At 44.2% G+C, this 25,516-nt stretch overlaps 1 protein-coding gene and 1 pseudogene across 5 annotated transcripts in view; both read left to right on the top strand.

Moving 5' to 3' along the window:
- The window catches only part of FUT10 (fucosyltransferase 10), a 100,985-nt gene that overhangs the window by 36,012 nt on the left and 39,457 nt on the right, over positions 1-25,516 (top strand). The gene's annotated exons all lie outside the window — the stretch shown is intronic.
- Positions 10,197-10,289, top strand: LOC125094441 (uncharacterized; annotated as a pseudogene).

The following is a 25,516-nucleotide window of genomic DNA, read 5'->3' as shown; positions in this document are numbered from 1 at the left end:
CACACCATAACCAAACTATATATCTCCCAATTGCTTGAGAAACTCTGTGGTATAATGGAAAGAACTGTGTTCAGACAGTCAGTTGGAACAGGGCTGACTTGTTAGATGTGTGACATTAGCACTGTTTCTGAACCTCATTAAGTTTCTTCTCTCATTTATAATATGAGGATAATTCCAATTTCTGTAGAGTATTTGAGGAGTTTTGAGATAATTCATATAAAGTGCAAAACATTGCTAGAAGCATGATCAATGCTTAATAAGACATCAGAGACTTATTAATACCAAAAGTTAGCGTAATGATTATGTTCCTGATATTCTGTTATTATCCTTTTAATGTCCATGGGATCTGTGGTGATGTCTCCTTCTTTTTTTTTTTTTTTAAATATTTTATTTATTTATTTGACAGAGAGAGATCACAAGCAGGCAGAGAGGCAGGCAGAGAGAGAGGAGGAAGCAGGCCCCCCGCTGAGCAGAGAGCCGGATGCGGGGCTCGATCCCAGGACCCCGAGATCATGACCTGAGCCGAAGGCAGCGGCTTAACCCACTGAGCCACCCAGGTGCCCCTGATGTCCCCTTCTTCATTTCATTTTTTTTTTTTAAGATTTTATTTATTTATTTGACAGAGAGAGACAGTGAGAGAGGGAACACAGCAGGGGGAGTGGGAGAGGGAGAAGCAGGCTTCCTGCAGAGCAGGGAGCCCAATGTGGGACTCCATCCCAGGACCTTGAGATCATGACCAGAGCCGAAGATAGACACTGAATGACTGAGCCTCCCAGGCGCTCCCTCCTTTTTCATTTCTGATAAATAATTTTGTATTCTGTCTCTGTTTGTCTTAGCCTAACCAGAAGCTTATTGGTTTTACTGATCTTTTTCAAAGAAAACAGTTTTGGTTCTATTGATTTTTCCCTATTGATTTCTTGTTTTCACGTTCATTGATTTCTGCTCTAATTTTTATTATTTCTTTGCTTCTGCTTATTATAGATTTAATTTGCTTTTCTTTTTATAGTTTCATAAACTTTCATAAGTCTCCACTTTATGTTTTTGATTTTAGATCTTTCTTCTTTTTGAATATATGCTTTCTATGCTATAAATTTACCTCTAAGGGATGCCTGAGTGGCTCAGATGGTTAAGCATCTGATTCTTGGTTTCGGCTCAGGTCATGATCTCAGAGGCCTGGGATAGAGCTTTGTATCAGGCTCCACACTCAGTTGGGACTCTCCTTGTCCCTCTCTTCTCCTTCTGCCCCCTCCCTGCTTATGCTCCTTCTCTCTCTCTCAAATAAATATCATTAAAAAAAATTTTCTTCTAAGCACTGTTTTCTCTATATCCCACAAGTTTTGATAAGTTGCATTTTCATTTTCATGTAGTTCAAAAATGTCTACATTTCTCTTGCGTTTTTCTTTGACTGATGTGTTACTAGAAGTGTGATGTTTAACCTGCACATATTTGGAGATTTTCCAGTTATCTTTCTGTTCTTGATTTCTAGTTTCATTCCACTGTGGTCTGAGAGTAGACACTGTATGATTTCTATTTTTTAAAATTGTTAAGGTGTGTTTTATGGCCAGAGTATAGTCTGTCTTGATAAATGTTGCACGTGAACTTGAGAGGAGTGTGTATTTTGCTGGCGTTGGACACAGTAGGGCATAGATGTCCATTATATTCAGTTGGTGGATGGTGTTTAGTTCAAGTATGTTTGCTGATTTTCCACCTGCCAGATCTGTCCATTTCCAATAGAAGGGCGTTGAAGTCTCCAACTGTAATAATGAAGTCATGGTTTCCTCCCTGCAGTTCTACTGATTTTGCCTCATGTAGTTTGACAGTCTCTTGTTAAGTGTATGTATGTTTAGGATAGCTGTCATGGTTATATTCAGATGAGTTAATGTAAAGTTCAGGAGAGATGACAATAAGATTATAATAGATTTAATAGTAGACTGGGGCACCTAGATGCTCAGTTAAACATCCGACTCTTGATCTCAGCTCAAGTCTTGATCTCAGGGTCATGAATTCAAGCCCTGGGTTGGGTTCCACACTGGGCTTAGGGCCTACTTAAAAAAATTAAATAAAAAATAAAAATAAATAAAAATAAAAGTAGACTAACAAAGATGGTTTTGGGGTAAAGAAATTACTGTCTTCTTTGCTGGTCCAGGGACTCCATTCACTTTGGGAGAGGTTTGGACTGTTACAGAAGAAAAGTTTGATATTCCTGTGTAACTTTGATGTTCAACTTTTCTTATTTCCTGTTATTTCTTTTCCTTTCCGAGGTCAGACTGCTCTCTTGAGGGGATTTTCCACATGTCTTTAGTTCCCACTCTACCATAGTAGAAACTAAGACTACAGTACTCAGCTCAGACTTCTCCTCTTGATAAGGCAGCCCTTCCAGTCATGACAGCTTGGTCACAGGCCTTGTTTCTCCATGGCAGAAGGAAGAGGAGAAAGCCTCATGTTTTCTAGCCCTCGGTGTTGTGGGGCATGAACAAAGGGAGAAGAAAAGGAAGGTAGATACCAACATTTTGTATTTGCCCTTGCCAACTGCAAACCCTGCCTTCAGGTCACATTTTGAAGTAGAAATGTCAGAAATACCTTGATATGGGGCACTTGGGGGACTCAGTCAGTTGAGTGTCTGCCTTTTGTTATGGTCATGGTCCCAGTGTCCTGGGATCAAGCCCCATGTCCTCGGGCTCTCTGCTCAGCGGGGAGTCTGCTTCTCCCTCTCCCTCTGCTGGTGGCTCTGCCTGCTTGTGTGTGCTCATGCTCTCTCTCTCTGTCAAATAAATGAATCAAATCTTAAAAAGTAAAGCAAAGAAATACCTCAGCAAGTTGAGGAACACACAAAGGCAGGTGGGTCCTGAGCTAAAATGTGGGGTTCAGCATAGTTCATTGTTCAGACTGGTGTGGCCAGGCAGGGTCTTCTGGTGTGTTCTCTAAAGCTTGTGTGTTCTTGTGTTGGATGTCTGCTGAGCGTGAAGGTACAGAAGGTCCACTGGCCAAGGCCAGAGGTGAGCACCTGGCCCTGTTGTGGCAAAGTGTGTGCACAGACTTATATCCAGATGATTGTATACCTCGTCCCGGACAGCCCTGCGGGGCCAGTGTCCTCTGCAGTTAATGCCCTCTGCCTCTCTGTCTCTCTCTCTCTTTTTTTCTAAGATTTTAATCATTTATTTTGAGAGAGAGCGAAAGTGAGAGAAATCACAGAGGAAGAGGGAGAAGCAGACTCCCTGCTGAACGGAGAGCCTGATGTGGGACTCGATCCCAGGACCCTGAGATCATGACTCAAGCCAAAGGCAAATGCCTAACTGACTGAGGCATGCAGGCACCCCTGCCCTCTGCCTCTCTTAAAAGTGACCCAATTGTACCAGAAACGACGTAGTTGTCCTCAGAGAGGTATACTGTGAGCAGTGAGTGAGGCCAAGCCTTCAACGGAGCACCCCAGGCCCTGGTGGGACACCCCCTTCCCCCCAGGACCAGACCACCCGTTACAGGTGCCACCCTCAGTGGCAGAAGCAGCAGGATGTCACCTCGGAGGTCAGAGAAATCGGAGGACACCACACAGTCCCAGGGCTTCCTCTCCACTGTCACACAGGGTCACAGAAGAGAGAGAGAGAAGGAGGTAGAAGCTGAGAAACCAGACAGACTTTTTTCCTCCAGAGAACGAATAGCACGACTGTTGGGAGGTTTTGCATCAGATTGCGTTGTACCTATCGTTTTGTACTCATGCCCAGCAGATGGGCACTTAGGAGCAGCCCTGAATTGGTTACCCGGAAGGTACATTTCATTTCTTCTCTGACACATCTGAATTGCACTTACATGAGTACATTTTATAACCCAGCTACTGAACAATTAATTACCTTTTTCTGTAGCTTCTTTGCATCTTTGCGGGGCTTTCTTTTCTGAGGTCTTTCAAGCTGCTAAGACAGGATCCCTGTAAACCTCATAGTGAGTGCTTGAAACTTTTTTAAGAGTATTTAGCCCCCAAATGGGATAGACACAGTTCCCATTTTCCACTGTGTCATGTTTTCCTACCCACTCAGGCCTGGCTACAGAAGTAGAAAAGACTTCCTGTGTGCTTGGAGTTCACCTTATATCTGCAATCCCTAGAGGTGATATTCAGGGATCCATTGTAGTATTTATAATTGGCAAATGTTTATAGGTAGTCTGTTTTTGAAATTTTTAAATTGAGGTATGGCATTCATAAATTTCGCCAATCTTAAGCCTTTGTTTTTGGTTCTTTGTTTTGTTTTGTTTTGAGAGAGAGAAAGAGTGAGCAAGCAGGGTCGGGGTGGGGGGGGCAAAGGAGACCAAGAGACAGAATCTTAAGCAGGCTCTAGGCCCAGCACAGAGCCCAGTGCGGGGCTCAAGGTCACGACCCTGAGATCATGACCTGAGCCAAAGTCAAGAGTTGGACGCTTAACTGACTGAGCCACCCAGGCGCCTCATCTTAAGCTGTATTTTTAAAATTACTGGTCAGCTTTATGAATGGGTCAGTTTCTATGCAGTGTTTCTTAAACAATTTCCTTCTGTGTCGGGCAACAGGGTGAGTTAGGGCAGTCTCTGCCACTCCCTGACTTGTTTGTCTGCTTAGAGGAAGCTTGAATGTGAAGGATTAATTCAGAACTCACAGAGTTGCATTTAATTTCCTAAAATCCAATAAAGTGAATTTTGCAGGCTCTCTCTAAAATGTCTCATCCAATGAGAGGGGGGCCTGGTGCTGCCCATGATCCCACCTTCCCTTTCTCTCCTGCCAACCTCAACCAGCCTGAGCTCCCCTGAGCAAGGAGGGTCAATGACGTTATCCATTTCCCCCAGAGAGACAAAGGTCAGGTTAGCAAATCTGTGTAGACCGTAAACAGCCCCCTTACTCACCTTCTCAGCACCTTTTATCATTTCCCCTTTCTGACCTAAATCCTCTAAGAACCGTGTCAAGGCCAGCTCTGCCTTCTCCCTCCGCCCCTCCCTCACTTCCCAGCCCCCTGCTTCCTCCCCCACCCTCCCCTGAAACAGCCGTTGCTAAATTGTCCTCCATATCCCCGCTGCCAGATCCTTCACGTTGCTAAGGAAGATGAAGGCATTTTCTGGTCCCCATCCCGTTTGACTTCTCGACAACGCTGGACATCATTAATAAGGTCTTCCTTCCCTACGTGTCCTCTCCTCTTTGCTTCTCCAGTTCGGCACTTCTGGGTTTCTCCTCTGCCCTTGCAAGGACCCCCTTCTCTGGCTGGCCGTTAAAGGTCAGAATTCACCAACTGGATGTGCTTCCTTCTCTGATTCTCACTCTAGATTCTGCCCAAGGCCTGTGGTTTACAGTCGTGTCAGTCTAAATGCCTTCTTACAACCACATACGATCTACAGCAAAAACGTATATTGCCCTATCTGTAATTTACAGGAAAATCATTTGTTGGGTGGGCGTTTCGATACATGCGTGCTCCTGGTCATGTGGAAGGCAGAATGAAGTCTCTGTATGCTTGTGCCTCTGTGTCGAAGCAGTGATCGCAATCGTGGTTATTCCATATGGGGCGTCCGCAGTGTAGACCGACAGAGGAGTGTTGACCTGGCGCTAGGTTGCTGGGAGCAGTGATGTGATTTTCTTAAGATGGGGAGTCGCTTTGGGTAGATACTGAAGAGCAGTCCACTCTTCCCTTAATTTACATGGTCCTTACGTGCCTAGAAGATTCCATGTAAATTGAAACGAGGCAGGAAATACAACCCTTGGTGTTTATACAGAAGATAAAGAGAATTGAAAACAGGGTTTTCGGGGTGCCTGGGTGGCTCAGTGGGTTGAAGCCTCTGCCTATGGCTTGGGTCGTGGTCCCAGGGTCCTGGGATCGAGCTCTGCATCGGGCTTTCTGCTCAGCGGGGAGCTTGCTCCTGTTCCTCTCTCTCTGCCTGCCTCTCTGCCTACTTGTGATCTCTGTCTGTCAGGTGGATAAATAAAATCTAAAAAACAACAACAACAGGGTTTTCACTTTCATGACATGTGGGACATGGGATGTTTCTTCTCTGTGAACTGTGCTGTGCTTTTCAAGGTGTCTCCTGTTTTGGGGTCCCCTCCCATCGAGTGGCCGTAGCAATCCCAAGTCACTGTGGGACACCTGTCCCCATCTCTCCACTCTGAAAAGTTCCAGAAATCTCCCTGGGGGTCTTCCTCAGTAATGGAGAACAACTGCCCTCGGGTCACACTGTAGCCCCTGTGCAAGCAGTACAGGCATGTGTCTTTCCTCCAGCCCTCTCTTACGACCTTGACATCTAAGTAACCTGCCATCTGCTTGGTATCCATTTTATGGGGTCCAAAGTCACCTCCAAACTCAGATAACGGCTGTAGTGTCTGTTTATGCAGGTCGGGAAACTAGGTCTCCCTTGGAGACTTCCTCCCGCTTATCCTCCATGGGTGTCCGACTCATCACAAAATTCTTTCGTTTTTATTTCCTAAATACTGAAAACTATTTTCTAAATTTATTTTTTCTCCACTCTCCCGGGCTCTACCTTAACATTTTACTCCAGGCTGCCATAACCACTTCCATGGCCCCCACAGCAGCCTCGGGCTCATCCAGCTGCTTCCACTCAGCCTCTTCTCTGCCCCCCTCAGGCCACACTGATTTCCCGAGGTCCCTTGTGTTAGTTACCATGTTCCCTCCACATACTGAATGCATGTGACCTCCCTTCTGGAATATTCTTCTTCCTTCTTCCTTCTGCATGTTACGGCCATCCTTCAGTGCCCACTGTGTCGCTACCTCCAGAAAGCCGTCCTTGACCTCTCTGACAAGGTCAAGTCCCTTACTACAGGCACTCACTCACTGTATTTCCTAACCCATGTTTGAGTCTGGCATTACTTTCACTTCTGAGTTGATTAATGCCTGCCTTTTTCATTGAACTGTGAGCTCCTCGAGAGCAGGGACATCTTCTGATTTTGCTCACTACTGTGTCTCCAATACCTACCACAGTGCCCTGCACGTAGTAGGTCCTCAATAAACCATGAGCCTTCCTAAATCTTGGGAGGTTTTTTTTTGGCCAGAGCATGACCTGCTCCATTTTGTGACGATAGGGGGCAGCAGAGAGCCACCAGAGGAGAGGTTAGAAAATCAGTCCTCAGGCTTTTTAACCAGGAGTGGGGAAAGGGAGGAAAGCGCGTCCAAGTGGACACAGAGAAATAAAAGAACAGAATTCGCAGAAGAAAAATGGAGCCAGAGCCAGGAAATTGGAGTTAGGTGGAGGGGGTTGGAAAGGAATCTCTGATGTGATGTGGGCAGCGGTCTTTGGCGGGTCCTATCGCTTCTCCCCAGGCCTTGGCTGGGATTGGAAAGACTCCTTCCACCAGAAGGCCATAATGATGCCATAGGGAGGGAAGGAAGGGAGGTGCCAGTTTCTTCTTGTGGGCACAGCTTTGTTTTGAAAGCTTCGGGCTCCGCAGGTGGTAACAGTTCTGTCCCTTGAGTGGGGTATGGGACTGCCTGGAGGGGCTTGTGGGGTGCTGGAAAGAAGGGAAGGAAACTAACATTTCCCTAGTTACCTTCTCTCTGTGTTACAGGCACAAAATAGTCCTAGAAGGTCAATATTTTCCTCATTGGAAAGGCGAGGTGCTGTGGCTCAGAGGGTTACAACAGCATGCTCCATGTCATACTCATGGGGCTAAACTGAGTTTTCAGCCCTAACCCCCTTGACTCTGAAACCCGTGTTCTTGCTCAGACACTCTGGTGCCTTCTGAAAGATTTTGGTCATGGCTGGTTTTTTTTTGTTTTTTTTTTTAAACTTCCGTTTCTAAAGAGAAATACACACTTTTCCAATTTTGTGCCATATTGGTTAGACTCAAAACTTACCCTAGAAACTATTATCCCTGTTTATGGACTTGTTGGCTCTTGGGAAACGAAATGTACCACAAATATAAAATATATTGCCTCTTCAGTGGGCAGCTAATAATCCCTAATTGCTGACAAAGACTTAGAATTTGAAATGTGCAGGGTTTTTTTGTGGCATGTCTGTAAGGATCAAAAATTACGAGAACTCTCATCCTGATTTTGTGTTGAAGGATACAAACTAACTGTGAGGTTTCTTTAGTCACACTGTTAATGAAGGGAAGGCTCGTGGAGGAAATAGGACCCTGCTCACGCATCAAGAGCCTGAATTAAAATGACCTTAGAGCTAGTTAAACAATTTCTCACCTGAGATTTAACTACCAGAGATGGAAAATTCGGGTGGAAGTTTCCACTTCGCCGTGGAACACAGGCCACGCTAGTGTAGATATGGAAGCCAGTGTGACTTGAGCACCCTTGTCCAAGCCCGTCTCTCTGGGATTAGCAAAGCCAAGTGTGCCGCAGGGCTCAGGAGTAATGGTGCAGGGAGAGAATGTTCCAAGTCCGGGGAGCCACAGGGATCTTTCCCTGTTACCTAGTAGTAGAGGAAGAACATCATGGAACTGAATGTACATCAACATTTTGGCAGGGAGAAATGTGTGATTTTATCAACTAGTAAATACCTAGGAAGAAAATGTAAAGAAAGGAGTGTGGTGAAAAGTGGATTTTTTTGTTTGTTTGTTTGTTTTTCCTTTTAGGAGGGAATGGAAGGCATCAAGGTGGGCCTTTGGTCTTAGATGCTATCATCTGTGTTGCCTTGTCCATATTCGTTAAATAATTTGGTTCAAGCAGTTGTTAGTCACCATGATCGCTTTCCTCTGTGCCTACTTCATCCCTTCAGATGGCCCACAGACAGCAGAATGCGTTCTGAGACCAGGCATGCACCAGACTCAGTGTTTTTCGAGCATCTATGTGTCTAGCTTCCTATGTCCAACTGTGTCTGATTCTGTAGGCATAAACCCTCAGGGAATCATGGAGATGAAACGCAGATGGGTTTCGTCTCCCCAACTGAATAAACAGCTGTTTAGAACTTAGAACACATTTCCCCCCCTTTGTCATGTCCAGGTTCCAAGGCCCTTCCATCAAAATCTTTTGAATCCATAATGAAGCCATACTATAAAACTAATGATCCAAGCCTGAATTCTTGGACCTCAAACTGGGAGGCTGACACTTGAAGAGGTCAGTGAATGTCTAGTTTATGAAATGTAAGATGCTTTCCCATAAGGTGACGCTAGAGGGCAGTATATACAGTGAAATCTCATAATGGAGCAGACGGCTGAATTCTTACTATTTCCAGCTAGGCTTTTTTAAATGTTCAAATATCACTCCTTAATTCTGTTCCTTTCATTGCATCAACAGAGGGGAAAAGACACTGGAATTCTATGCCATCATAACAAAAAAATATTAAGGGGATTAAGAATTTTGTGAATGTGATTTTTATCAAAGTTAAAATTAGTTAAATTTTGGTTAACTGTGGTTAACCTTAGCTTAAAAAAATCAAGTAGTAGCAAAAAGCTTTTTCTTTTTTAATTTGGATTTAAAAATAAAACAGTCCTGGGGCACCTGGGTGGCTCAGTGGGTTAAGCCTCTGCCTTTGGCTCAGGTTATGATCTCAGGGTCCTGGGATTGAGCCCCGAATAGGGCTCTCTGCTCAGCAGGGAGCCTGCTTCCTCCTCTCTTTCTGCCTGCCTTTCTGTCTACTTGTGATCTCTCTCTCTCTGTCAAATAAATAAATAAATAAATAAAATCTTAAAAAACAAAAACAAAACAGTCCTCTTCCCCTATCCTCTGTATCTTTTTTTCCTGGAATTCTAAATAATACGTGCTTACTTGTATTTCTGGATACAGACGATTATGAGGTTATTTTTTTTTTAAAGATTTTATTCATTTACTTGATAGAGAGATCACAAGTAGGCATAGAGACAGGCAGACAGAGAAGGGGGGAAAGCAGGCTCCCTGCCGAGCAGAGAGCCCAACTCAGGCCTCGATCCCAGGACCCCCAGATCATGACCTGAGCCAAAGGCAGAGGCCCAACCCACTGAGCCACCCAGGCGCCCTATGAGGTTATTTTTAATGAATTACCCCAGACACTCATATTTACTCTCCCCCCACCCCCGGATCTATCTAACATAGTAAAATTTTCTTTCATAAGACATTATTGTTTACTGTGTCATTGTTACGATTTCAGGTTTTCATCATGGCGTTCTCGCCCAGCTTCCACAACCATCCGCCTTGTCACCTTTGTGTCTGATTATCTCTACATTCCTCCTCCCTCTCCTAATTACATGAAACAATTCTTAAACGTCACATCATCTCACTAGCATGGTTTACATTATCATCAGTATGAAACATGGCATCGCTTCTCAGCCTTTTGGCTAAGATCAAGTGTAGTATGAAACATGGCTCCACATGGGGCCAGTGATTACATTTCCTTTTCTGATACTTGATTTACCTGAGCTAATTAATAATGGTCTTTAAAAAATTGCCTAGGGGCGCCTGGGTGGCTCAGTGGGTTAAGCCTCTGCCTTCAGCTCGGGTCATGGTCTCAGGGTCCTGGGATTGAGCCCCACATCGGGCTCTCTGCTCAGCAGAGAGCCTGCTTCCCTTCCTCTCTCTCTCTGCCTGCCTCTCTGCCTGCTTGTGATCTCTGTTTGTCAGATAACTAAATGAAATCTTTAAAAAAAAAAAAGTAAAAGAAAAAAAAGAAAAAAAATTGCCTAGCTTTTCTGAATTACTTCCCATTAACTTTAACTTTATTTTAGCAGTATTTTATCAGCTATATCCAATAGCTGTGTGTGAATATGGCATTTTTACATGTGAGTGTATAAGATACATTTTAGGTACATAAATAGAGTTTAAGTGAAGTGGTCTCATGTATCAGGTAATCTGTCGGTTTTACTTCAACCCCCAGGGAACATTTGTTCTGCTGCTCCCTCCTGCTTTAAACTGGACTTGTCTCTGGGTGCTGGGGTGGCTCATTCAGTTGAGTGTCTGCCTTCCGCTCAGGTCCTGATCTCGGGGTCCTGGGATCAAGCCCACCTTCCCCCTCCCTGCTCAGCTACAAGCCTGCTCCTCCCTCTGCCCCTCCCTCTTGCTTGTGTTGTGCTCTCTCACTCTGACAAGTAAATAAAATCTTAAAAAATAACAAAAAACAAAACTGGACTTGTCACTCTCATTAGTCCTGCTGAGTGTTCTCATCCCAGGGCTTCAAATACCCTGAGGAATGATCCCCCCCCCCGCCCCCCGTTTTATAAGGGATTCCCTATTTCCTAGCTCTGTTTTCAGCTTTCTTGATCTACTCCTTAGAGTGGCCACAACCCATTTCCTAAGGTGGGTACGAGGGTACTTTGGAATTCCAGGCTTAACATCTTCCCTCAGGCTTTTGAAGGGTTTGCTCCATTGTCTTCTAGAAGTCTAATGTCCTTGTGATTCCTGCTCCTTTGGTAATGAACCTTGTGACCAGGCACTCAGGCCAGTTTGACTAAGGGACCTCGGATTGCCGATTTGGGTTAGGGACTCTACAGCTGTGCATCTTTGAGGCGAAGCTACCATAAATACAAACAGAAGAATGTTGGCATCTGAAGTTGGCTTCATCTTTATATCAAGGTATGACTCTTTGGGTCTGGTAGTGTTTTACTTCTCATTCCTTTACAGATAACCAGTTTTCTGTAAATTTTGATGACCTGCATTGGTGTAGATTTTTTTCTTTCATGGGACTGGCACTTACTACCCTTTTTAGTCTGGAGGCTCGTGTCGTTCTGTTCTGAAAACGTATCTCATACCGTTGGTCATCTTTTCTGATCTCTCTGTTCTTTCTTTCCTTTCTTTTTTTCTTTCTTTCAAGATTTTACTCATTTGCCTGACAGAGAGCGAGAGAGCACAAGCAGAAGGAGTAGCAGAGGGAGAGGGAGAAGCAGACTCCCCGCTGAGTAAGGAGCCCATCTGGGGACTTGATTCTGGAATCCTGAGATCATGACCTGAGCTGAAGGTAGATGCTTAACCAACTGAGCCACCCAGGCGCCCCTCTCATGTCTATTTTTGAAACTACTATTAAGTGGAGAGTGGGTCTCCTAGATTTTGTACGTTTTAAATTTTTTCTTTTTCCTATCGCTGTGTCATTCTATTCTGCTTTCGGGAGATTTCTGTTTGATGTTCTAACTATCCCATTACACTTAAAAGTTTTGTTATGCTGCTTTTAATTTTATTTCTTTCTTATGCTGTTTCTGTTTTATGGATGCACTGATCTAACTAACTAGTGTGGTAAACATGGGCCATTTCTTGGGAGCTGCTCAGTTTCTGAGGGGAAGTGTTTGAGTGACATAAACCTAGCTGTCCACATTCTGGGAGCTGGTAGAAATAGGTCCTGGGGCTCTACCTCCCCACTCCTCATTTTCCTCAGATCCTCCTTATTATAGCTCCGAATGCCACTCCCCTCTATTGTGCCTGATGTGAGCAAGTGTGAACACTCTCATTTCAAGAATATGGGCAGAACGGGTCTGCAGTGGCCTGGCAGGGGTGTGTGTTGGTCACAGGCTCAGTGAGAGAGAGAGGGAACCTGGACTTCTGCTCCATCATTAGATTCTTCAGTAATCCCAGTCTTTCTGTCCCTCACCCCCACCTTCCACAGTCCAGTGGTGGCTGCCCAGTCATGGGTTTGAAGCCCCATGGGTTCGGGAAGCTTCCCCCTAACCCACCCCCTCACTTCCTGCCAAGCACCTTCCTCTGTGTGTCCCCTGCTCCACATTTAAATCCCCCACCTGACTCAGCCTTTTCTCCCAATTTTTTGCCCTTGTAGGTTTGTAACTGTTGTTTGTTTGTTTGTTTCTGGTCAGTTTAGTGGGATTTGAGGATGGGGAAGAGGTGATCTTGTGTTTAGCTGGGTCAGAGAGCAGTTACCATAGTGAGCCAGGCCCTGAGTTCTGTTTTGCTTACTCTGCCCACGAGTTGAGGTGTTGGCTAAAGAAAAGATTATTCGGGGCACCTGGGTGGCTCAGTTGGTGAAGTGTCTGGCTCTTGACTTTGGCTCAGGTCATGATCTCAGGGTTGTGAGATGGAGCCCCACGTCAGGCTTCATGCTCAGTGGGGGTTGGGGGTGGGGGATGGGGTGGGTGCTGGAGATTCTCTCTCTCTCCCCCTCTGCCCCTCCCCCAATGTTCTCTCTCAAATAAATAATTCTTTTTTTTTGGGAGAAAAGATTATGCATAATGCTTCTGCTAAAGGTGGTAAGGAAGACTTGATTCAAGGGAGTACATGCTTTATTCAAGATGTGGGGACCATGGCAATGGGGACTTGTGGTGAGAGAGATTGGGCTCAACTCCAGACACAGCCTGAGCGAGTGGGAATTTACAGCCCAGGGAACAGGTGGGTGTCCATGAAAGGAAAATTCCGAACATGAAATGGCAGGGTAAGGAGAGTTCTGGGCCTGCCAAGTGAACAGGGTTCTTGCTGAGGGCTGGCCGGGGTGATCACACCATCTGGGGGATGGGGGAGGATGAGGAACCTAGTCAGACATCAAGGGTGATCGATCTGGAGGATCCTGGTGGAGGGATTCTTGCTAAAACTGGGCAATGCAGGGACAAACCCAGACGCTGAGAGGTCAGAGCCTGGTTTCCAAAGTGCTCAGTGGAGCACAATTAAAATCCAGTCAAAGCAAGACTCTGTCAGTGTCCAAGTCTACTTTGGGAGAATTATTATTTTTTTTTTATAGGAGAAAGAAATCAGGTAAGGTGTTGTATGGGAATAAAGAAGGGAGAATATAGCTAAACTAAGGAAGATTTGTTTTATTTGATTTTGGTTGATAGCTACAGAGCTTATGCCCTTTGAAGGAAAGATACTTGCTAAATATGTCAGGTTATTCTATTTAGCTCATTTTATTTTTATTATTTTTTTATTTTTAAATTTTTAAAAAAAGATTTTATTTATTTATTTGACAGAGATCACAAGTAATCAGAGAGGCAGGCAGAGAGAGGGGAAGGGAAGCAGGCTCCCCACTGAGCAGAGAGCCCGACGCGGGGCTCGATCCCAAGACCCTGGGATCATGACCTGAGCCGAAGGCAGAGGCTTAACCCACTGAGCCACCCAGGAGCCCCTATTTAGCTCATTTTAGAGAGTGCGATCTACTTATGGTATATATACATTGATGGCGTGTATTTGATTGACTGATTCCACGTATTGGATTGATTGCACTGATTACATGTGTGAGAACCCACTTTCCATTGATGTGCTGTTCTGGCAAAGTGTCCTGATGTCTTTCTACACATTGTTGGGGCATTGCTCACTGCAATTCTCCCTGCCTTATTTGATGCAATTGGTACGTTTGCCTGAGCAGAGCAAGACAGAGATGGTGGTGGAGAAGAGAGATGTTTGATAGTTTTCCAAGATATGTGTGCCAGCACCTTTTTTTTTTCCCCAAAATAAATATAAATGAAGAAACAAATGAATACATAGAATAAACAAAGCTATTGTGGTTTTGTATACCTAAGAAGTGAAATGTTTCTTGTTCCGTGCTTCTCCACTCCCTGTGCATGACCCTTCACTCCTCTGTCTTTGTGCCCCAGGGTCTCCGAAGACGGCAAAGCTGAGGTATGATGTGTGGTGTGAGAGGCTAGAGAGTACTTCCCAGTGGTTAGGTTGAGGGGCTCCGCGGCTGCAGCCTGGCCCGCGAATTAGGCCCAGGATGTTCAGTCTGGCCTGGCGTGGCTCTGTAGTTGGAGGGGATTGGCCGACTCAAACCGCAGCTCTCACTGTCTCATCACCGTTGCTGAGGGTCCGTTGTTGACGCCTTTGTGAGGGTTGCACTGGCTCACTGTTGATTCCCAGGGCTTCGCTTTTGTTTTCTTTGGCCCTGTAATCTAATGCCTCTGAAGACATTTTGAGACCCTTTTCAAAAAGGTAGGACTTGGTAATCTTGATCTCAAAGGTTGTAAGTCTCACTCCTGGTGAGGATTTTGCTGTCCCACTTGTTTAGAGGAAAGAACTTGAAAATGTTCATTAAATAAGGATGGGCCTTCCCCCCAATGCACTCTTAGTCAGTACGTCTCTATCAACTGCGTCAAAATGGGCTGTGTTCCCGGCAGGGTGTGTGCAAGATTTTTGACTTTTGTGGTCCAAGCAGTGAACGAGAACTCAGGAACTGTCAGATGCCTATCCTGAGCCCAGACGTTGAAAGCCCTGGCAGGTATAATGAAGAGTTTCTGAGATTCAGAGCTCTGCTACCCAGGAAAATTCACAGGTGCTTTATTTAGAGCCGGTCCTAAGATGGTGTTCCAGACGTCTCTGTCTTCATGTTGCCTGTTGTTCTCAATCCAAAATGAAGATCTTTCCTTAAAGACTCTTTTTCTTATTAACTAATGGTCCTAGACAACTTTCATTTTGAGAGAGAGAGAGCGAGAGAGAGAGAGAGAGCCATTCAATAAAGTCGAAACCAGCCCATCCTCTTCAGCGTATCTACTAAGAAACAGATTAATAGAAAACAAAAATATTACTCTGTGGTTCATTTTGGCCCCATTCCAGCTGCGCTATAGATGAAAACTACTGAGCATTTCCCTGTCTCGCCCCTTCATCCTGATTCTGTGTTATTCTATCTTAATTTTCTTATGTACCTTGGATCCGTGGATGTGCTAGTTTTCTCATTACATCATTCACCAGTTCTAATCCTCTGATTCCTTTCATGCAAGCTCCAGGATATCTCTGTGGTGCCATTACTTTTCCTGAGCACTAGCTCCAAGTTACTGTGGGAGGATTTATTTTCAAGCCTTGGCACCTGCATGGCCGGGACCAGAATACCCAGCGGCTAGCCCCTGCTCCTTATTAGACAGGGGGGTTGGCGGGATGGTACGAAGCCAGAGTGAAGTGGCTTCTTAGGGTGGGGATCAGGAACAGGCGGTTGGCCTGAAGGATCTTGTTTGGGCAGATGGCACTGCGTCGGAGCACCCCCACCCCCCATGCCAGCTCAGCTTTCGAGCTGCAGAAGGAGGAATTGGCCCTGATGCTTCGCTGGACCAGGATCTCAGCTATGTACTGGACCTCATTACATACCATCAGATGGGAGAGTCAACCCAATAACTTTCCATTTCCCAGTCGGGAAATAATTCTGAGAAGATGTTTGGCTCTATTGGCGCTGTGCAAGGGCTGCTTTACTGGGCTAACAGGAACCAGCAGACGTTTGGCACATGGAAGTGTACAAGCATGCATATACCCAAAGGCTCATGAGTCTTAACTTAGTCTTTGCCAAATATGTACCCGGTGGGAGAGTCTGGATTTTCACTTGAGAAATTTCCAGTGTTAAGTTCATGGACGCTTCCCTACAGGCCTTTTGAAGACTGATCTGCTCTCGTTCTCACAGTCACCACTAGGAGGCAGCACCCTTCCCCCCTGCGGGTGCTACCTGCTGTCTCAGGCCTGCTTAGCAACCGAGCTGATTCCATCATTTCCCGCCTGGCAGGCCAACTATTTGCAGTACATACCAATCCTCTGGGCAGTGTTAGAGTCACAGAAGAGGCAGGAAACGGAAAAGTGATCGTTTCCTTGGATCAGGGCGAGATAACACTCAAAAATCAAATATTCAAGGACTATTTCCCTAGCGAAGGGTCACTTAATGATACATGGAAGGATATCTGTTTGGGACTTCTGGTCCCCTCCTGGGTACTTGGGCCCTGGAAGCGTGTGCCCCTGTTCCCTAGTATGCAGCCAACTCAGACATTTCCCTGAAGTGAGTAAATAAGGCCCCAAGGTCAGAACGGAGACTACCTCCTGAACCAAAGCCACTTCACACGTTTTTGTGAGATTAGGTTCCCGCTGCTGGGATTATCTCTGTACCAGAAGCTGTTTGTGTTGGACGCCCCGAAATGTGCACCGTCTCCCTCTCTACCCACTATGCTTCTGGTCCGCCAGTCGTTTGATGAGTTTATAGTTGTAACAAGAATAAAACATTGTAAAAGGGCACAACAGTAGCTGTGCTTTTCTTTTGATTATTTCCAGAGAAGGAATCTGTACAGTTTCCTGCGATGGATGACTGCACACATTCCGAGTGAATTTTGAGTGTATTTTACATGAGGGGCAATGCCCTGCGCCCTCAGCATCCTCCAGGCAGAGAGCTCAAAGTGGCCCCAGCACGCATCTGCCCCGCGTCCCCGAAATCCCTCTGACAGCATCCTTGAAACATATTGTGCCCATCTCTCCTCTTTTGGGTATAGTGGAAGATCTCACGCTTACTATTTATGTTATTTTATTTTAATTAATTAATTTTTTTAAAGATTTTATTTATTTATTTGACAGAGAGAAATCACAAGTAAGCAGAGAGGCAGGCAGAGAGAGAGGAGGAAGCAGGCTCCCTGCCGAGCAGAAAGCCCGATGTGGGGCTCGAACCCAGGACCTGGGATCATGACCTGAGCCGAAGGCAGCGGCTTAACCCACTGAGCCACCCAGGCGCCCCTTAATTAATTTATTTTTTAAAGACCTATTGGTTTATTTTAGAGAGAGTGAGCACAAGCGGGAGGGACAGAGGGAGAGGGAGAGAGAATCGCAAGCCGACTCCCTTCTGAGCGGGAAGCACTACTCGGGGCTGGATCTCAGAACTGTGAGATCATGACCTGAGCCGAAACTAAGAGTCAGTTGGGCGCTTAACTGATTGAGACCCCCAGGCGCCCCTCACTCTTATTTTTAAAATCAACTCCTGAAAGAAAAAGTTTACATATCGTAAGTGCGCACATTTTAGGTCAGCTGTTGGTGAGTTTTGACAAATGTAGGAATCCAGATATAGAGCACTTAGTCACTCCAGAAGGTTCCCTTGTGCCCCTGTTCCTCAGCCTCCCCTTACTCCCCACTCACCGCCTCCCCAGGAAACCACTGATCTGATTTCTATCACCATAGGTTAATTTTGCTTGTTTAGTGGCTTTATGTATTGAATTGCACACTAAGCACTCTCTTTTGTCTGCCTTCTGTCACACAGCGTATTTTCCAGATTTCTCTATTTTCCAATCAAAAAGAGACGAAACTCCAATTTTTTTTAAAGATTTTTTTAATTTATTTGACAGATCACAAGTAGGCAGAGAGGCAGGCAGAGAGAGAGAGGAGGAGGAGGCAGGCTCCCTGCTGAGCAGAGAGCCCGATGTGAGGCTCGATCCCAGGACCCCAGGATCATGACCTGAGCCGAAGGCAGAGGCCTTAACCACTGAGCCACCCAGGCGCCCCCGAAACTCCAATTTTTAACCCCTAATGTACATGACAAGGAAAAGACTTGTCTGAGCTTGGTCCGTGCCTCTTCTGCCCTGATGGAGCCTGGAAGGGTGGGCTGGGGGTTGTTTTCCTTTGATAGGATTGTGGCCCTGGGGGGATTACCAACTGTCCTGCATTGCCCTGGGCTCAGCGAGTTCCTCAAGTACAGGATTTTCAGTGGTAAAACCCAGCAGGTCCCAGGCAGATGGGAGGTTGGTCACCCTAACCCCCTCTGGTAGGTACTCTGTTGGGGTTAATGTAGAGCATGAAATCAGCCATAATACCTGGCCTGCTGAAGTGCAACTTGGAGGCAGCTGGGGCGATTGAAGCTTTCAGAGAAGGATGAAGAGCTTCGAAATGCGGATGCTGGTGTGGATGCTGCCCTAGGAATGCTGTGGGTAGTTGCCTTCCCCCAAGCTTTCTTAGCCCAAACAGTGGGCCTGTGATCTCAGAGCTGTATGCATTGTCCCTTAGTCTCTGTTTAGCAGAACTCGTAGAACATGCAGATTAGCAGATCCTATTTCTCCAGTAAACAGATCCTCCTAGTTCCAGTAAGACCCCTTGTCACACGTCATGTGCTTGAGAAACAGTGATAAGGATTTGTGAGTCTCCTGCAGGATGAATAAGGCGAGAGCAGAGCAGAACAATGGGTCTTCATCTCTGACCTCTGACCTCCTTGCTTCTCCTCACTTTCACAGCAAAGTTTGGAGTGATCTTTCATCTGCTAGTACAAGGATTGCTGGCCATTCCCGGCAATATATATATGTAATGTGTGTTGTATGTATATAATATGTATATAATACATGTTATATGCAACATATTTCATATAATATGTTATGTGTGTAACATATAATATATATTGTATAAATGGCGTATATAGAGTAGTACTCTAAAGCATCTGGGGTATGAGCTTCAGAACAGTAGAGAAAGGGCAAGAAAAATGGATGTTTTATGTTTCTTCACCATGAGGCTTTCAGTGACTCTCCCCAACTTGGGGAGAGTCCCTCTGGAAAACCATCTGTGGGGGTGGCTGAGACTTGCATCAGTTGAAATCCGTTGACTTCAATGAATGAGTTTCTTCTAATACTTTGGTTACCTAATTTATTCAGGTCATACTGTGTTTTATTACTATTCTGTTTTCCAGAATACTATTTAAAGAGTACTGACATTTAAAAGTTTAAATGTAATCAAGATTACAAGGTATGTATTTGAAAGCACCAAGATTAGCTAGTCATCATTATTGTGTCAAGGTGCTTGGTTTGATGGACTCCCGGCTTGATTATTTTGATGTGCTTAATTTAAAAAACCCACCCAGCTGAATTACAAGGCAGTGCTCTAGCTGGGCTTCTCTGAGGATGTATGCTTCTGTGTCATTTACATCTGAAGTAATTACTTAGCTGGATGTTAGCACAACATACTCACCTGTTGATGTTCGAGTAACTCGTAATCTGCCAGCTTTCCTTTTGGGGTGGATAAAATGCCTGGCGGTTAACTGTGCCATATAATTTTCCACATAAATTCTGAAATATGATAACCTTAAAAAAGCATGCAGGCTTCCAAGGGTAGTATTTTCTCAGTAGCACCGGGGATGTTAGGGAGTTTGTGAGGACACTTGCGAGCTTTTATGTATCCTACAAAGTTTGCGAGATTGTTTTTAATGCTTCTTTTCAGAGAGGTGCCTTGTTTTTTCCGTTAATTTTTTGATCTTTTAAAAATAACAAAAGTAGGGGCGTCTGGGTGGCTCAGTCAGTTAAGTGTCTGCCTTCAGCTCAGGTCACGATGGTATCAGGCCCTGCATGGGGCTCCCTGCTCAGTGGAGAGTCTGCTTCTTCTTCTTCTGCCTGCCCTTCCCCCTGTTTGTTCTCTCTCTTTCAAATAAACAAATAAATAAATCTTTTAAAAAATACATAAAATTACACAAGTAATGCATTAATATATCACTAAAAACAGTAAAGAAGTGAAAAATAAAATTTTACCTTTACTTTCGCAATCCCTGTCCCAGTCAGATTAATGGCTATCCTACTAGAATTTTAATGTATAATCTAATTCAGCCTGTAGTTCTCTGTAGTTTTTTTTTTTTCTTACACTGAGTCATATCATAGATATATATTGTTTTTCCCATTTAAACATATGCTTTAAAATTTTTTTCAGGTTAGAATATATCAGTTTACTTCATTATTTTTTAAGCTATGTTGATTCAGTAGTGTAATGGCACCTAAATTCATTTAATTAATCATCCCCCTGTCCATGGTTAAGTTACTGCTGTTTTTTTGTCATGTTCCTATAAACTTACTTCTTTGTCTCTGTTCATATGTGTTATTATTTCTCCAAATATCTGAGAATGGAGTTGCTGTGTCAGTGGATAAATTAAATTAAGATTTTGCTACATACTGCCAAATTGGCCTCAAAAAGGCTGTACCTTCCTCCTCAAAGTTTGAATTCTTTTTACATGTGAAAAATTTGAGACAAAACAGAAAGGGATAATTGAATTTTTCAAGCTCAAACTGCAAATTGGGAATTTGCTCTGCTTTTAATAAAATCTTATTTATTGCTTACTTATACATTTGACTTGTATAAAACTCAGAAAAACCTGCCACTTGATTATTGATTTATCATCAAGTTATAATTTCATGGACTTCACATGCATTCAAGTTTAGAATGAATTTTAATGTTTTCCATTACTGACTGCTAAGAGGTCTCCATGTCACAGACACTGAAGGAAATGTGGTCCTCACGGAATGTCAAGACATTACCTCTACCTACAAGGTCTTCCACACCAAAGCTCACGTTAAGAGTCTAGTTCTTTAGCAGTTCCTTAACATCCCTTTTTCCATTTTTACAACTCACTAATTCCTTCTCAAATCATTGACTCTGTCAAGAGAAAAAAAATATTTTTGCGAAGAATTAGTAACCCGATGCCAAAGTATTGCTAAGAATTCACATTCTTTTTTATGAGGTGGGAGTATCACTAACTAGTCCACCCTGAGGTCTTATCATAAGTAACTAAAATAAAACCACTACACCTGTCAGAGTAAATGAGACAGGAGAGTGTTTCCAAGGTGAAGTAGGGGATTTTCTTTTCAATTCATTTCACCCACTTCTCTCTAACTTAACATGTCCCTTTATGGTTGTGGAAACCTATTGGCCTCATCGGGTGGAGATCAAGTCATGAAATCGAACAGCTAGGAATGTGAACTGAAATCCCTATTTTGTGATAGGACTGAAAAAATTTGCAGATGACATATATATGAAGGGCTTTTGAGGCTTTGATTTAATTCTAAGACTTATTTAGAATTCTTACCGGTTCCGCATTTGAGCTCCATCCCTCTGGCATACGCTTGCCGTTTGCACCACTTTCTACTTTTATTTATTGTTCTTTCTTTACCTCTTCCTGCCAAAGTAAGCGAAGGCCTGACTTCTGCAAAATAAGATCCGAAAATGCATTTGTTTATTTTCCAAATATCTTTGAGTACGTACTACATCCTGGGCATGATGTTAGGTTCTGCAGGCAGAAATTAACAAGGCATGGGTCTGGAAAGATCTCCGTGTCTGGTGGGGGGCTACATGGGGGCACCCCTAATTCTAGTTGAGGACAATGAATGCTGGAGTCCAGACCAAAAGCCACGAGATAACTGAATAGGGAACAATGGACATGAGGAGGTGGGCAACTTGGAAAGCTCTTCTTTGAACAGTCTTCATCTCCTGGAAGTCCACTGGCAGTAGCAACGTAGTTAGGGAAAGAGTGGGAAAGATCTCATCGGACTCACTGCTTCTCAGTACACCAGCATACACACTTCCTAAACATCAGTCCCAGACTAATGCCAATGACATTCAACCGCATTAGGCTGTAAATATCCAAAACCCGACCAAAAGAGGCTTTGCAATCAAGTCATTAATTTATTCAATGAGCTGGAAATCTAGGGCAGGTGGACCTGTTTTCTTCAGCAGCCCAGCATGTCATGGGGTCATTTTCCCACACAGTCTGTCATTTCTGTCATTTCCCACACTGTCATTTTCCCACACGGTCATCAGCCGTGTGGCTGGTGGCAGGCGAAAGCCTGTGACCTCACCTGCCTGAGCACGTCCAACAACCCACAAACTCTGAATGATGGTATCCCTCCCTGAGCACGTCTCATGCTTCTGTTCTGTGCACCTGCTCCTTGCTGGTGATCTGCTCACAGGGCCGGCAGCTTGGGACGGCAGGGATCACCGAGCTGTGAGGCAAGGTGCCTTGCACACTAGGTTTAGAGTTCCCGAGGAAGTTTTCATTTCCGATTTTGGGGTTCTGTTCTTCGAGCCATAGTTTCTACAGGATAGGATGTTTGGCAACAGATTTCATCTTTCTTTGAGTATGAGTAATAGAGCATAAATATCACTGTAAATTCTTTTTTTTTTTCTTCATCAAGACATGGGTAGTGACTGGACTCAAGTGTTGTAATAAGTGTGTTCTTCTTTGACTCTTTCATGCTCTGACACACTGATACACTTCAATAAACTCAAACAGCCCCTGACATTAAACATTGCTTTTCTTTGGGAATATGGGTGATATTTCTACTCCTCTTCCATCTCCCCTCTACTCTCTGTTTGTTCTTTTATTTATTTTTTTTTAAAGATTTTATTTATTTATTTGAGAGACAGTGAGAGAGAGCATGACCAAGGAGAAGGTCAGAGGGAGAAGCAGACTCCCCATGGAGCTGTGAGCCCAATGCGGGACTCGACCCCGGGACCTGAGCCGAAGGCAGTCATCCAACCAACTGAGCCACCCAGGTGTCCCTGTTCTTTTATTTTTAAAAAAGAATTTATTTGAGAGAGAGAGAGCAAGCGAGAGAGGGCACAAGGAGGGAGAGGGGCAGAGGGAAAGGGAGAAGCAGACTTTCTGCTGAGCGGGGAGCCTGACGTGGGGCTTGATCCCAGGACCCATGCCCCAAGCCAAAGGCAGAGGTTTAACTGACTGCTCCACTCAGGCGCCTCTCTCCTCCTTCTTTTATTTATTTATTTTTTTAGCACAGGAAAATTGCTTGTATCAAGCATATATTTACTACAAGTTTGATGAAAAACTTAAATAAAATAAATATTAGAGGAAAATATTTAGGTCCTTTGCCGTTTTACTCTTTTTGACTGTCTTAGTGAGAGAGAGGTGGATCTCACCTGTTTATAGTATTAAACCAGGGCCCATAAAATATAATTTATACATCGTACCCCTAAGGGCTCCTAATGTGGACCTAAAATTCTTGACCCAGTTTGTCGTTTTCTTGGTGTTTCCGTGGAGACACGTACATCAGAAAGCCAAGCTAGGAGTGTGTTAGACATGATGAACTTTGGAGGGCGGTGCTTTCTTCTGCACTGTTTCTCTCTTGGGGAGAGAAACTCTAAGATGATTAAATGGAGTGGGACACTGGAGGTTTTGAGAGTGAGGAGAGTTTATTTCCCTAGGTCCTAGCTTCCCACTAAGGTCAAATGTGGCCCAAATGCTAAGAGGAAGGCAACGATTTGGCATTCCCATATCCACTAGGCGGTTAGACTTGCTTTGAAAAAAGCACTCGGTTGTCTTGATCTTTGGTTTCAGAGGATGTAATTAACTTGGAGGTTGATTGCTGTACTGAGGACTGACTTCTGTCGAATGTCCTCCAGCTGAGAGCCTAAGGACAGACTCATGGACAGTGTGCACTGAAGTCTTAGTTGCTAGTAAAGATGTCAGCAGGAACAAGTGATTTGGGATGCAATTCACCCAACTCAAGAAAACAGCTATTTCGTACCTCAGTGTTCAGAGTTCAGCTTTTGACCCATAAAGTGGAACAGTGGGGAGAGGACTGAAGTGATTATGTTCACACGCTAAATGGGGTAATGCTATGTGATCATGAAAAAGAACTGGGCAGGTCTGCATTCACGGACAAGGAAATAGCATCATGCAGTTTTCATGGATCCTGCCAGGCTCATGCAGTGTATATAGTGTGTTTTCACTTATGTAAAAAAGATTTACTTTGTTCTAAAAAGCGTTTGCCTGTTCAGATTTTGACATCTCAACAATCACCATGTATCTTGTAGTTGGTGGTGTCCCTTCAGTCACCGTCAGCAACAGGAGGGATGTGGTTGCGACAGGCTATGTGGCTGTGAACTGGGACCGTTTGAGGAAAACGAATGTAAGCCAAGTTAATGTCTGAAAACTTTCTTTCTTATTTTTTTTTAGAGAGGGGAGAGAAAGGAGGGGCAGATGGACAGAGACAATCTCAAGTACGCTCCATGCCCATGGAGCCTGAACCAGAGCTTGATCTCACAACCCTGAAATCCTGACCTGAGCCATAATCAAGACAGACATTTAACCAACTGAACCACCCAGGTGCCTCTAATTTTTTTTTTTTTTTAAGATTTTACTTATTTAGTGGTGCCTGGGTGGCTCAGTCAGTTAAGCCACTGCCTTTGGCTCAGGTCATGATCCCAGGGTCCTGGGATCGAGTCCTGCCTCGGGCTCTCTGCTCAACAGGGAGCCTGCTTCTCTCTCTGCCTCTGCCTGCCACTCTGCCTGCTTGTGATCTCTCTCTCTCTCTGACAAATAAATAAATAAAATAAAATAAAAAAGATTTTACTTATTTATCTTATAGAGAGAGAGAGAGAGCTCAAACAGGGGGAGGGCCAGAGGGAGAGAGAGAGGGAATCTAGAGCAGACTTCCTCCTGAGCATGGAGCCCAACTCAGGGTTCAATCTCATGACTCTGAGATCATGACCTGAGCGAAATCAAGATTTGGACACTTAACCGACTGAGCCACGCAGGCGCCCCAGTCTGAAAACTTCTTTCTTCTGGTAATACCAAGAAACCATTGGCATCAAAACTTGGGGGATGGGGTCAGTGGTTTGGAAGAAAATCCCAGAGATGAGGTGCAGCATACTTTTAAGCAACGTTATATGGCTAACAGCCTTGATGGCCCAGAGTGAAACATTGTGTAGAAAACCACAGACATCAAAGATTCAAAAATAGTTCAAAGAGTTGGATTCTGTATCTGAAGACATTTTGGATACTTTAACCAATATAACATGTATTTTTCTAAGTATTCAGAAGAGTGATAAATGACAAAAATCGATAAGCAAATCTAAAAGAGCTCTTTTAATCAGTATAAATAAAAATTCTAAGAAAGCACTAGATCATAGTTTAATTGGAAATAATTTTCTTAGTGACACAAAAAACAATAGTACATCTTACAATTGATTTTTCCTAGATGTAGTTAAATGTGGTATTTCCCTCCTTCCCTCCCCTTTCCTTCCTTCCTTTTTGCTTCCATCTATGTATTTCTTTTTTTTTAAATGCAGAACATACAAGAAACTAGTAACAGAGGGAAGGGACCTGGGTTTCTGGTATATGGGAGAGGGAGACAGTTTTCTTATAGAATCTTCTGTTTATTTTAGTCTTTATCAAAGCTACAGATACTCCAGGTTTGAGTCACAAGTGGTCAGCTCTTTAGGTGACC

Source organism: Lutra lutra, chromosome 2 (genome assembly GCF_902655055.1).
Source record: "Lutra lutra chromosome 2, mLutLut1.2, whole genome shotgun sequence".
Lineage (NCBI taxonomy): Eukaryota > Metazoa > Chordata > Mammalia > Carnivora > Mustelidae > Lutra > Lutra lutra.
The sequence above is the reverse complement of the archived record's forward strand: the minus strand, read 5'-3'. Positions and strand labels throughout refer to the sequence as shown.